Source organism: Sorex araneus, chromosome 6 (genome assembly GCF_027595985.1).
Source record: "Sorex araneus isolate mSorAra2 chromosome 6, mSorAra2.pri, whole genome shotgun sequence".
NCBI lineage: Eukaryota > Metazoa > Chordata > Mammalia > Eulipotyphla > Soricidae > Sorex > Sorex araneus.
In genome coordinates, this window is record NC_073307.1 from 106,950,795 (window position 1) to 106,965,667 (window position 14,873).

Here is a 14,873-nt window from a genome sequence, read left to right on the forward strand (position 1 = left end):
AAGAAAAATTACAGAACATTATTTCAAGAAATAAAAGAGGACACTATGAAATGGAGACATATCACCTGCTCATGGATAGGGAGAATTAACATTATCAAAATTATCAAAATTACCATCTATGGTAACTCAAAGTTCCAGAAGGCAGAATCTAAACGTTGGACATGGGAGTCTCTCAGTGGACAGTGACAGTTCCACAACAAAATTGACCACATCACATTCAATGGAAGGTTTTACCTGACTGATGTTGCTGTTGTCCTAAAATTCCAAAAGGGATTGGACCACTGTCTCCATGCAAAATTCTACTTCACAGAGCAGGGAGAAAGGAATGCAAAGTTTAAGTTTAAGAAAAGAACTCCCAGAATGACCACCAACTGGGAGCTCTTTGGCACTACTGCGGCAATATGGGAAGAAGCCGTTCTTGACAACATCGACTAGGAATGCAATAGACTGGTTCAGCACCTCCAGGATTGCACAAAAAATGCCGAGAGTGGGAAAGCCACAAACAGACGCCTATCTTCAGAAACTCTCGAACTCATTCGCCAACGTGGTTTGGCACAAGCCTCAGGCAACCACAAGCTAATGTCCAAGCTTGCAAAGCTGTACAGAGACACAATAAAGGAAAATCTCAAAGAGAGAAGAGCAGCAGTGTTTGCTAATGTGGCAGAAGCTGGGAAAAGTATTCACAACACTCACCTGTCCTTCACTAACTACAAGATGACTGCCCTCCAACGTCTGGATGGATCTATGACATCTTCCAGAAAGGAATTGGAGAGGATTATTCATGACTTCTACTCGGATCTCTTTGACAGTCACATCCACCTGCCCACATACCAAATTCCGCAGGATGGATATGTCATTCCCAATGTCCTCCCTTCTGAAATTCGACATGCCATTTCATCAGTAAAGACTCCTACAGCACCCAGTCCAGACAAGGTCAGACCCGAACACCTGAAGAATCTGCCACCAGTACCTGTCAATACACAGGCTTGGCTCTTCACACACTACTTGTCTGAATGCAAGGTTCCATCCCAATGGAAAACCAGCAAGACCGTTCTGTTGTACAAGAAGGGAGACATCCACAACATCAGCAACTTTCACCCAATCTGCTGTTATCCATCATCTACAAGTTGTTCACTCAAGTCATCCTGAATAGAATAGGCAGAACACTAGATGAAGGACAACCATGTGAACAAGGATGCTGCTCTGTCTAACATTCATCGATCTAAAGAAGGCCTTCGATTCTGTTGAGACCAAAGTGGTCATCAAAGCTCTAGCCAAACAGGGCATTCAAACTCAGTATGTAAAGATCCTCCATGAGCTGTACTATGGATTCACCACCAGAATCTCACCATTCTACAAGGAAGTAATCATTGATATAAAGAGAGGGGTTTGGCAGGGTGACACCATTTCACTGAAACTCTTCAGTGCCACCCTTGAGAACATCATGAGACAACTAGAATAGGAAGGAGTGGGAGTGAAGATAGACGTTCGCAGCTACATCACCTCCGCTTCACTGATGACATCGTTCTCATATCACCAAATATTATTCAAGGGGCACACATGCTGGCTGATTTCAACCATGAGTGTGGAAAGGTCAGATTGCAGCTGAATCTCAGCAAAACAATGTTTATGAAAAACGAACTAGTCCCTGACATTCTATTTGCTTTCAATGGAACAAACAGCTCCGAATGCAGCAGCTATGTGTACCTTGGTCGAGAACTCAACATGAGAAACGACTTGGTGCCAGAACTGCGCAGGACGAAGAGAGCAGTGTGGATCTCCTTCAAGAGCTTTGAAGAAGTGGTTAAGAGGACAAAGAACCTCTGGCTGCAGCCACATCTATCTTTTTTATTCCAGTGTTCTTCCTGCACTAACATATGCCTCAAAGACCTGGGCCCCCCGCAAACAGGGTAAGAACACTCTTCGTGTATTCCAAAAAGGAATCGAAAGAGCTATGCTAGGAGTATCATGTTTTACTCAAATGAGAGAAGGAATCCGGAGTTCCGACCTCCATCGAAGGTCAAGAATCAGGGACACTGTCTCATTTGCCAAGGCGTCTAAAATAAGATGGGCCGTACATGTAATGTGATTCAGAGACGACCACTGGACTAGAGCTGTTACTGACTGGATTCCACGGGATGTCAAAAGACCGCATGGCCGCCCACCAACGAGATGGTCAGACTTCTTCGTCAAAACCCTGAATGACTGATTTGAGGCTCTTCCTGTTCCTGGACCGAGCAGATACCATTGGGCTACACTAGCACATGACAGGGACAAATGGAGACGTTACTGGCACCCGCTTGAGCAAATAGAGGATCAACAGGATGACAAGTGATAAGTGACAATTTCCCCAGTTTTAACTGTACTACAAAGCAGTAGTAATTAAAACAGCATGCTATTGGAATAAAGACAGATCCATAGACCAATGGAATAGAGTTGCATATACAGACACAGGCCCTCAAATATATGATCACTTAATCTTTGTGAAAGAAGTACAAACTGTGAAATGGAGCAAGGAAACCCTCTTCAACAAGTAGATCTGGGAAAACTGTACAGCTACAAGCAAAAAATAAATGAATGTACACTTTTGTTTAGCACAAGGCACGAATGAATAGCAGATCAAAATGAATTACAATTTTAATATCAGACCTGAATCTATAAAGTATATGGAGAAAAATGAAGAACCCATAATGATATTAAAGCTAAAGGCATCTTTACATATGAAACAACACTGAGAAGGCAAGTGGAAGCAAAGATAAACAAATGGGACTACATTAAACTAAGAAGCTTCTGCACCTCAAAAGAAATAGTGATCAATATACAGAGACAGCTCATGAAATGAAAAAAAATGATTTACACGATACTGGATTGATAGCACAGGGGCTGGAACTATGGCACAGTGAGTAGGGTGTTTGTCTTGCTTGCGGCCGATCCAAGTTCGATTCCTCCATCCCTCCTGGTGATCCAGGCAAGCTACCAAGAGTGTCCTGCCTGCCCGGCAGAGCCTGGCAAGCTACCTGTGGCATATTCAATATGCCAAAAACAGTAACAACAAGTCTCACAATGGAGACGTTACAGGTGCCCGCTCAAGCAAATCAATGAATGATGGGACAACAGTGCTACAGTGCTACCCATCAGATGAGGGGTTATTATCCAAGATATATAAGGCATGGGTAGAACTTTATAAGAAAAAGGCATCCAACCCCATCAAAAAACAGGGAGAAGTGAACAGAAACATCACTAATCATCAGGGATATGCAAATCAAAACAACAATGAGATATCACCTTACACCAGAGAGATTGGCATACATCAAAAAGAATAAGAACAACCAGTGGTGGCATGGATACAAGGAGAAAGGAACTCTCATCCATTGTTGGTAGGAATGCTGACTTGTCAAGCCATTTTGGAAAACAATATGGACATTCCTCAAAAAAACTAGAAATTGAGTTCCTAAACAACCCAGCAATACAACTTTGGGACTATATCTCTGAGAGGCAAAAACATACAGAAGAAATATTTGCACTTGTATGTTCTTTTCAGCACGATTCCCATTAGTGAAAATCTAGAAACAGCCCTGAGTGCCTGAGAACAGACAACTGGTTAAAGAAACTATGGTACATCTACACAATGGTATACTATACATCTGTTAGAAAAAAAATAAAGTTATGAAATTTGCTTTATAAAGTGATAGACATGGAGAGTATCATGCTGAGAATAATGAGTCAGAAGGAAAAGGACAAAGAACGACTGCATTCATTTGCGAGATATAAAATAAACATAGCATGAGACTAGCGCCGAATGAAAATAGAAACAAGGGCCACAACAAATGGTTTGCAGTTCAAAGCCTGTCTCAAGGACTGGGGTAAAGGGCAGCTGGGATGGAGAAAGGGCCATTATGACAATGATAGTTGGAAGGGATTGCTCTACATGGGAGATGTGTGCTGAGAGTGGATACAGGACCAAATATGATGGCTTCTCAGTATCTATATTTCAAATCATAATGCTCAAAAGGAGAGGAAGAGAGAGAGAGAAAGAGAGAGAGAGAGAGAGAGAGAGAGAGAGAGAGAGAGAGAGAGAGAGAGAGAGAGAGAGAGAGAGAGAGAGAGAGAGAGAGAGAGAGAGAGAGAGGAAAAGTGCCTGCCATAGAGGCAGGCTGATGGGGGTGGCAGGAGGTATATGGGGATATTTTTTTTAATTAATAGTTTATTTTTAATTAGTGAGTCAACGTGAGGGTACAGTTACAGATTTATACATTTTTGTGCTCATGTTTCTCCCTTACAAAGTTTGATAACCCATCCCTTCACCAGTGCCCATTCTCCACCACCAGTAAACCCAACATCCCTCCCCCCCTCCCCAGTCCCGTCTCCCCCCACCCCACACTGCCACTATGGCAGGGTATTCCCTTTTGTTCTCTCTCTCTGATTAGGTGTTGTGGTTTGCAATAAAGGTGTTGAGTGGCCATTGTGTTCAGTCTCTAGTCTATATTTGGCCCGCATCATCTTTCCCCCACATGACCAACAACCACATTTTACTTGCTGTTCCCTTCTCTGAGTTGCCCAGAATGAGAGAACAGCCTCCAAGCCATGATGACAACCTCCTGGTACTTATTTCTACTATTCTTGGGTGTTAGTCTTATAGTCTATTATTCTATAATCCACAGATGAGTGCAATCTTCCTATGTCTGTCTCTCTCTTTCTGACTCATTTCACTTAGCATGATACTTTCCATGTTGATCCACTTATATGCAAACGTCATGACCTCATTTTTTCTAACAGCTGCATAGTATTCCATTGTATAGATGTACCAGGGTTTCTTCAACCAGTCATCTGTTCTAGGGCACTCGGGTTTTTTCCAGATTCTGCCTATTGTAAACAGTGCTGCGGTGAACATATAAGTGCATATGTCACTTCGGCTATACTTTTTGGCTTTTCTGGGATATATTCCCAGCAGTGGTATTGCTGGGTCAAATGGGAGCTCAACCTCAAGTTTTTTGAGAATCGTCCATACTGTTTTCCAAAAGGGCTGAACTAGCCGGCATTCCCACCAGCAGTGTAGAAGGGTCCCTTTCTCCCCACATCCTCTCCAACAGCGGTTGCTCTTGTTCTTTTGGATGTGTGCTAGCCTCTGTGGTGTGAGGTGGTATCTCAAGGTTGTTTTGATCTGCATCTCTCTGATGATTAGTGATGTAGAGCACTTTTTCATGTGTCTTTTGGCCATTCGTATCTCTTCCTTGGTAAAGTTTCTGTTCATTTCTTCGTCCCATTTTTTGATGGGGTTGGATGTTTTCTTCTTGTAGAGTTCAACCAGTGCTTTATATACCCTCACCATCTTAGTTACTATATGTTGATACTCAACTAACCTAGCCTATCCTAACTTCACAAAAACTGTCAATGAACACATCAACTTGCACAGAAAAGTCCTTTGTCAAAAGAGCATAGCCAAAAATCTTTAGTCGAGGTTCCTCCCAAGCTAACGAGAGCTCCAGATAGTAAATCCCATAAGAACATGAAGAAACTGAGAAAATCCCCACCACTAGGAGAGAGCCAAGAAAATATCTCACTAACCTCAGCAGCGACCTCCCAGAAATACACCCTCCTCTCAGATAGAGAATTCAGAGAGGAAATTATGAGGATGATTCACGAACTCAACACAACTATGGAACGAACATCCAATAAATTAAGGGAGGATATGGATGCCGCGTTGGAACGCTCCACCAAGAAAATCCAGGAAGAAATGAGAGCAGAAATTTCAAAGCTACGAACAGAAGTCACACAACTAAAAGAATCAGTAGATGAAATGAAAAACTCCGTAGGAGCCCTCAATAGTAGAATGACTACAGCCGAAGACAGAATCAGTGAGCTTGAAGATGAGCTGCACAAAGCATATAGACAACAGCAAATAATGGCAAAAGACCTCAAAATGGCTCTAGAGCGAGTTAGAGTCCTAGGGGACGACCTCAGGAGAAACAACATAAGAATCATGGGAGTACCGGAACCACACGGAACCAATCCCAATGAAAAAAACACCATTAAAGACATCATTGCTAAAAAATTCCCAGAGCTAGAGAATGCGGACATCCAGATACAAGGAGTCCGAAGGGTACCAGCTAAAAGGGACCCAAATAGAAAATCCCCAAGGCATATCATAGTCAGAATGATGGATGCCGTGGATAGAGACACAATACTGCAAGTAGCAAGATCAAAGAAGGAGATCATATACAAAGGCGCACCCCTTAGATTCACAGCAGACCTATCAGAAGAAACCCTCCAAGCCCGAAGACAATGGTGGGATATAGTGAAAAAACTTCATGAAATGAATGCCTCACCAAGAATACTCTACCCGGCTAAACTCTCAGTTAAACTTGAAGGAACCATACATTATTTCATGGGTATATGGGGATATTGGTGGTAGGAAATGTATGCTGGTGGATGCATTGTGTTGAGTGAACGTTCTGCAATGGGAGGCGCTGAGATAGGAACGCGGAAGAAATAATCACTGATTGGAGGACTAAGGCTCGCTCTGGCTCTTAGCAAAGGCAGATGGCCTCGTGGACCTCCTTTTATTGATCATGGTACCCCTAAAGGGCTCAATATAGTGACGTCACCAAAGGCATCAAAAAATGTTACAGGGAGAACATTGAGACAATGGAACATATTGTTTCCTTGTATGGGTAGGCCTATAGCCTCAGGAAAAGAATACAGAACTGAGAAGGGAAAGATACAAAACCGAAACTGAAACCTTCTTCAGGCACCTGGATTTACATCCCAAAGACTAGGCTGTGCTTGCCACTTCAAATACAAACTGGGCAGGCACCTGAAATCTGCATCCCAAAGACAAAGCTGGGCCTGCACCTGAAATCTACAATTTACAATATCAAAGGTCAGGCCTGGCTAACACCATCTGCATGTCAAAGACCAGCCAGGCTTCTGTGAGAGAAGGAAAAACTGCTCTTTTCAGTGTTCTGAAATTATTTTTCTGAAGGCAGCTTGAAGGGGGAAAATGTTCAGCTTCATCCAAACCAGTCAGGACACACGAGAAGTCTCGCCCATTTTCATGGGTCCCTATGTTCCTGTCCGTAGCACGGTACAGTATACATGGGCTCGCCCTGGTAGCTCAGTCCAGCCCCAACAGCATTGGTGTTGGAACATTCTATGACTGAAACCCAATAATGAAAGCTTTGCAGTTGTATCTCACAGTGATTTAAGTAAAAATACATACATTTTTTTAAAAAATAAATGAACATGGAATATTTTTCAATTCCTAAGATCTTCTATTTTATTAGTGACAGTTTTCTGTATAAGTTTTGCACATTTTTTGTTAAGTTGATTCCTAGGTACTTGATATTTTGAGACACTGTTTACTGGAGTAAATTCAGATTTCTTTTTCTTCTAGTTTACTATTTGCATATAGAAGTGTTATAGATTTTTGAGTGTTGACTTTGTAGCCAGCTGCTTTGTTAGTTTGTTAGTTGGGTTTATTGCTTATAACAGCTTATTTTGTAGGATTTTATGGACAGAGCTTTTTTTTTTAAATCTATCTTTATCATGTCATCTGCAAATGGTGATAATTTGACTTCTTTTCCAATTTGGAGCTCTTTGATTTCACTTTATATTTTTATTTCTTTTTGGGTCATACCCAGCAATGCTCAGGGGTTACTCCTGACTCTACACTCAGAAATTACTCCTGGTAGTGCTGGGGGACCATATGGGATGTGGGGGGTCGAACCCAGGTTGGCCGTGTGCAAGGTAAATAAATGCCTTACCCCCTGTACTATCGCTCTAGCCCCCGGATTTCACTTTATTAACTCATTATTGTTACCAGTAATCTATAATTGTATTGAATAACAGTGTTGATGGTGGACATCCTTTGTGCCAGATATCAGAGAAATGTTTTTAATTTTTCATCTCTGATAATGATATTTCTTATTTGATTTTTATAACTGGCCATCTTGGCGAAGGTTCTTTTGAATTCATTCTATTTTTTGAAGTTTTTATCAAAAATGGATGCTTGACATTGTCAAAAGCTTTTTCTACACCAATTTATCTAATCCTGTGATTATATCTCTCATTTAATTGATGTGGTATATTATGCTAATTAATTTGATTTGGTGAATCATTGTATCACTGAGATGAATCCTACTTAATTGTGGTAGATGACTTTTGATACGTTGTTATATTTAGTTTGCTGAGATTTTATTGAGTAGTTTGCATCAATGTTCATCAGGAAAATTGGTCTGAATTTTTTTTCTAGTGATGTCTCCATCAGTTTTGACTGTTAGTGTAATCTTAGCTTGATATAAGCTGTTAGGAAGGGCTTCTGTTTCTTCAATGTTTTGAAAGAACTTAAAGAATAAAGGTAATAAGTGTTCGAAGGGTTATTAGAACTCAACAGTGAGTCTATCTTCACCAAAACTCTTGTTTTGAAGAGGTTATTAATTACTGTTTCAGTTGCATTGCTTGTGATTGACTTCAGATTTTCTGCTTCCTCTTCTCAGTTCTGGGGTATTGCAAAATTCTACGAGTCTGTCCATTTCGTCTAGATCCTTCAGCTTAACAACATAAAGTTACTCATAGAACCCTCTCATAATGTCTTAAGTTTGTAAAGGGGTCTTCTGTAGTCTATACACTTTGATCTCTGATTTGATTTAGAAGGACATGTTTTCTTTTATTCTCATGAGTCTAGCTAAAGGTTTGTTATCTTGTTTACACTTTTGAAATCCAGTTCCTGTTTTCTATGACTCTGTATTCTTTCTTGATTTCTATAGTATTGATTTCTGCTCTAGTTTTCATTATTGCCTTCTTTCTTCTACTTTTGTATTAATTTATTATTGCTTCTCCAGGTCTTTAAGATGTGTATTTAAGTTGTTGATTAGAATTTTCTTTTCTATCCTAATCTAGGCCTCTTTTGCTATGAATTTCCCCTTTAAAACAGCATCTGCAGCATCCCATAGATTCTGATAGTTTGTTTCTCCATTTTCGTTAGTTTTAAGGAAGGAAACTTTTTATTTCTTCTTTGTTTCTCTCTTTGATATAATAATTATATAGCATTGACTTGTTCAACTTCCAAATGCTGGAAGATTTCCCCGTTTTCTTTTGATGACTAATTTCTGCTTTTATTGCATTGTGGTCTGAGAGGGTGCTTGTTTAGTTTCAATGTGAGTTAAGTTTATGTATGTTTGAATTATGGCCTAGTATGGGATTTATCCTGGAGAATGTTCCATATACACTAAGAGGAACATGTATTCAGTCTTTTAGGACTGTAAGGTCCTGTGTATACCCATTAAGCACAGTTCATCTAATTTCTCATTTAGAGCTTTGTTATCTTTACTGATATTTTGTCTGATTGATCTACCTAATGGCATAAGCAGAGTGCTCAGGTTTGCCACTAATATTCTTTCATCGATGTCTTTATTAAGGTCTGATTAAAATCTGATTAAAATTCTGATCTTTGCTTTCATACTTACCTTTGAATTGCTTCAGTGAATTTCACACTCTTTCAATTACTATAAAAGGGAGAACAGTTAGCAAAGGAAGGATTCATTAAAGTATGGGATTTATCTTACCTCTGAAAAAATATTTTAGAACTTATACCCTTTTGAACTCAAATTCAAATCGCCAAATTTTAAGTTGAAATTTTAAATAACAAATCATCCTTTTAATTATTGTCTACATATCCTTCCTGTTATTCTAATTGATTACTAACATGTGGTCTAATAGGTGAAACTCATGTCCCTGAAGATAAAACACCTTTCATAAAATCCTGAGGCATTGTAAGATCAGCCCAACCCAAGTTTCCACCATCATAAGATTGGATTTACTCCTTAACATCCCAAATAACACCCACTGATATCCTGAATGGACCAGGAGAAGAAAACCTTGCTACTCCTGCTTCAGAATCCAATGTAAAGTACAATATACTCCAAAGATATAGTTGATGAAGAGCACTGTCTTAAGAGACAGATTGTAACAAAATAATGGAACTGTCAAGATTTTCAATTTTTTAAAATGCATTGTTTCCCAGTCTATTGCTCTTCCCCCATTCTCTCAGAGTTCCTCTTTCCGATGTGCAATGTGTTTAATTTGAAATAAAGGTTGTTGATTATTATCTGCTGATTGGTTTGCAACCCATTCCTTGGTTATCAGCTAGTGATCTTTTTTTTTCCCTTAATGCACCAGGAAACCTTGCCACCATGGGACAGTGACAAATAATGGAGGCTGCATGGCCATAATGCATGGCTACTCCCACAGGTGGGTGTGGTTTTCAGAGAGGCAAGGAGTGAAAGACGTGACAATGGCTGAGTGAAGATTTCCCAGTCAGTTGATTTCCCCCCCCCACCGTATTCTATACAAGGAAAGAAAGGATCACCACCCAAAAGCTCCCCATATTCCTCCCTGGCAAGTGTGGGCTGGGGATGCTGATAATGCCTTAGAAATTGTTTGGTGGGCCCCCATTAGTGGCTTATGTTAGGCAGGGAGGAGAAAGATAGTCACTTTCACCTGATCTGCTTCTGCCACTCTGAGATCCAGCTGCGAAGACTAGGACTGATAAAATCTGTGACCAACCTGTTTGTGATGGTAAAAAGCCTTTCTAGTCCCACCAGGTGGCCATCAAACCACACCTAATTTCTGCTTGGTCTTCTCGGCATGGGAGTTGATCCCTACCACCTGATTTATTAGGGAGCCATGGACTCAGCTTGGGACAAAGAATTGCTCTTTACAGGAAAGGAAAGTCAGTCCTAGACCTTATTCAGAGTTATTGGGTTCTTGTCTCACATCACAGAAAAGAATTTCAGGAATAGACATGCAGTAAAGTAAAACAGATTTTATTTGGAGATTTTTGAAGATGAGAAAGGAGAGAGAAAAAGGAGAGAGAGAGGGAGAGAGAGAGAGAAGAGAGAGATGCTCAAGGGAGAACACAGGCTTCTCCAAGGGCAAAGAGAGACCCTACACACACAGACTATCACCAGCATTAGATAGGAAAGTTCACCTCTCAAGAGGGAAGATGCGAGTGCCACATGTGCTCAGGTGCCACATGTGCTTGACTACATGGGCACAAGCAGTGTATCGCCTCTGGCAGGATATGCATGTCCTCCCTTTGTTCAAGGTGGCTTTTATAGGCTTTTTCCAAGTCGCTCCCATGTGCAGCTTTCTAGCTAAATAGGAATCCATTGTTACAGTTGTTGCTAAACTGGTAGAGTTAGAGTGATCTTTGAAACTCTTTTCCTTGCCCTTTGCTCCTGATGGAGCTTCTGTTGGAGGGCTTTTCCAGCCTTCTCTCGTCTGGGCTAGCTGAGGGTTAGTCAGATTGAAGGAAGGAATTGAGGAGTCTCCAGTAATTTCCTTTAGGACCTTTCTGTTGGGAGGGATCCAATCTCCTCATGGTCTGCTGATGTAGAAGGTGTTATTGGGTCTTGTGCCTGTATACTCAACATGGGTCAGGTTTAGGACTGATGACTTTTTCACTTGCTAGAAATTTCATTGCCATGATTGGGTGGTGGTGAGGGGCAGCTGCAGGGGTCACTTTCCTAACCTACCTGCCTACATTAGAAAGAACCATCTGCATACTATCACAGGCACCAAGAAGAAACTGCACAACATTTTCACTGCAAAGAGTAGATGAAGATAGGAGCCCTGAAGCCTCACCAAACCATTCCCATATACATAGTCTTTCTATAAAGAATTCAGAGATGAAATAGTGAGAATGTTTAATGAGCTCAAACAGTGGAACAGTGTATTTTATCCAATAAAATACAGGAGGATATGAAAGATACAGTGGAATGGATAGCCAATAAAATATAAAAGAAAATGCAAGCAGAAATAAGAAAACTACAAACAGAAATGGCATTAATAAAAAATTCAGTTTATGAGATGAAAAACTCAATGGGTACCCTTAACACTACAGTAACAAAAGCTGAAAACAGAATCAGTGAGCGTGATGATGAGATGCAGAAAATTTTCCAGCAACATCAAAGCATTGGACAAAAACCTCAAAGTAACTCAAGGGATGAACAGAGAGCTATGGGTAAATTCAAGAGGAACAGCATGAGAATCATCAGAGTCCTGAGGTACAGCAAGGCAACCCCAAAGAGCTGTAAGATAGTAAGAATTAAAGGCATCATTGCTGAATATTTCCAAGAGCTGGAGATCGGGGGTATATTCTCCAAGAAGCCCAAAGGGTACCAAATAAAAGAGACCCTAATAAAAAGACTCCAAGACATATCCTGTATCACACTGACAATCAGCATAAAGAGAGATACAATATTGAAAACAGCAAAATGAAAGAAGAAAATTACATAAGAAAGAGTGTCCCTTAGATTTACAGAAGAACTGCCAAATGAACCTTTCTGGCCAGAGAAAAAATGGTGAAATACAGTTAAAAAAAAGTTAGAAAGAAAGAAAGAAGGAAACACACACTTGCCAAAACGGAGGCTTCACTGAGAATATTTTACCCTGGTAGATTCTCATTCATATTTGAAGGAATGATACACAAATTCACGGATAAACAAGAGCTCAGGAATTTCATACACTCAAAACTATTCTTAAAGAAAAACTCAAGGGGATAGTGTAAGGTAAGACAAACCCCACAAACACAACTAACTTTTAAAGAAAGATGGCACAAAACTCCACAACAACAATCTCTCTTAATGCCAATGATATAAATGTAGCAATTAAGAGACACTGGGTGTCAGAACAGATTAAAAAATTAAATCGAACATGATCCTGCCTATAAGAAACAAGTTTGAATAGTCAAATCAAGCACAGACTCAAAGTCAAAGATTTCTGGAAAACAATTATTTAAGCAAGCAACTTATTCAAAAAGGCTGGGGTGGCCATACTAGTATACAATGGCATAGATGTCAGACTGGAATAGGTCATAAGAGACAGTGAAGCTCATTTCTTAATTATCAAAGGATATGTACATCAAGAAGAAATTACACTCCTAAATATTTATGCACCCAATGAGGGACCATCAAACACTTAAAACAACTAATAGACTTCAAGCAGTACATTGGTAGCAACACACTAGTAATTGGAAACTTCAACACTGCCCTGTCACCTCTTGATAGATCAATTAGATGAAAACTCAGTAAGGCTTTGAAGGATGAAATGAAAAATAGGGAGCTAGTAGATATATACAGGGCATTCTATCCCCCAAAAGCCCAATATACATTCTTCTCCATTGCACATGAGACATTCTCCAAGATAGACCACATGCTAAGTTACAAAACATACCTAGATAAAATTAAGAAAATAGAAAATTGTATTAGCTATCTTTTCAGATCATGAAGCACTGAAAATAAGAGTGAATCACACACAGAAAGGAAGAAATAAATCAAACACTTGGAAATTGAACAGCTCACTAATGAATAACCAGTGGGTTAGAGAGGAAATCAAAAGATTCCAAGAGACAGACTTGATTCAAAACACAAGCTATTAGAAATTGTGGGACATGGCAAAAGCAAAGTTAACAGGAAAGTTTATACCTTTGCAAGCATACATAAAGAAGAGGAGGGAAAAAAGCGGTCCACATAAATAACTTGCTTTCACAAGTTAATGACCAACAAAAGGAGCAAGCAACAAGGAGAAAGAAATAATAAACTTAGCAGAAATTAACCAGCTGGAATTTAAAAAAAAGTCCCAAAGATCAACAAAATTAAGAACTGGTTCTTTGGAAGAATAAACATGATTGATAAATCACTAACAAGAATCACAAAGAGAAAGAGCCTGAATTGATGAATTCAGAAAGAAAAGGAGGGAATATTACAATAGGAACCACAGAAATTCAATGAATCATAAGAGATTACTTTGAGAATCTTTATGCCACAAAGAAGAGAAACTTGAAGACATGGGTAAATTCCTGCATTAATATAACCTCCCCAAGCTGAACCAAGACTATTTGGAATACCTGAGAAACTTAGCACTATCAGGGAAATTGAAATGGTAATCAAAAGTCTTCCACAAAACAAAAGTATAGGACCCTCTGCTCCTAAAGACTTTGATTCCAGAGGCCTTGTAACCCATTTTGGCATCCAGAGCAGCTTCTTACAGCAATGCACTGGGACTGTGAGCTGGGCTACAACTCCACACTACCCGGGGATGGATCTTACCTCTCCACCCTGTTTTTCTGCACGGAAAATGGCAGCGGCAGCAATATCCACGTGGCGGGAGCCACCTTCAAAGACTCCTAACCCAAAGGTATAGGGTTTTTACACTTTGGGGCTCCCAGGCAATCATGGGAAGTGGGTGTTACCGGCACGCCTTTGGCCCAGATAAATCCGGAGCCGCTGAGAGCGAAACGGACCCTCTACTCCTAAAGACTTTGATTCCAGAGACCCTGTAACCCATTTTGGCATCCAGAGCAGCTTATTACAGCAATGCACTGGGACTGTGAGTTGGGCTATGCAATTTCTGGCAGAATTTTCCCTGGACTTTATACGGAATTCCAACTTAACATGTCTTAATTGTCAGCAATGTGAAACGGTTTCTTTTTCGCAGGTCTGACTTTGGGGGGCAACTGCAAACAATAACAGTGAGTTTTTTGTTGAAATATTGAAGGTAATCAAAGTAGCAGCCATTTCTCTAGACTGTGAACTAAGCAATAACCCCACGCCGGCTGAGAAGAGGAAATATCCCTCTTTCCCGGTTGTTTCCCATTTTCGGGGAGAAACGCGGTGTGGCATCCACCATACTATGAGGCATGGGAAGGGGGATGAGGAAAAAAAAGAAAAGAAAAAAAAAGAGTTATGTACTTGTAGTAGTGGGGCTACATATCTCTTCATTCTAAGCAATGGAAAACTAATTATCAAATGCATCCTTGGTAGTAGGGCTATCTTTCTTGGGGGGGAAACTCCAACAATAATAGTGAGTTTGTG

General features: G+C 40.2%; 1 pseudogene; it reads left to right on the forward strand.

The window, feature by feature from the left end:
• Positions 1 to 342: 342 nt before the first annotated feature.
• On the forward strand, positions 343 to 2,335 carry LOC129405579 (uncharacterized; annotated as a pseudogene).
• Positions 2,336 to 14,873: the final 12,538 nt, after the last annotated feature.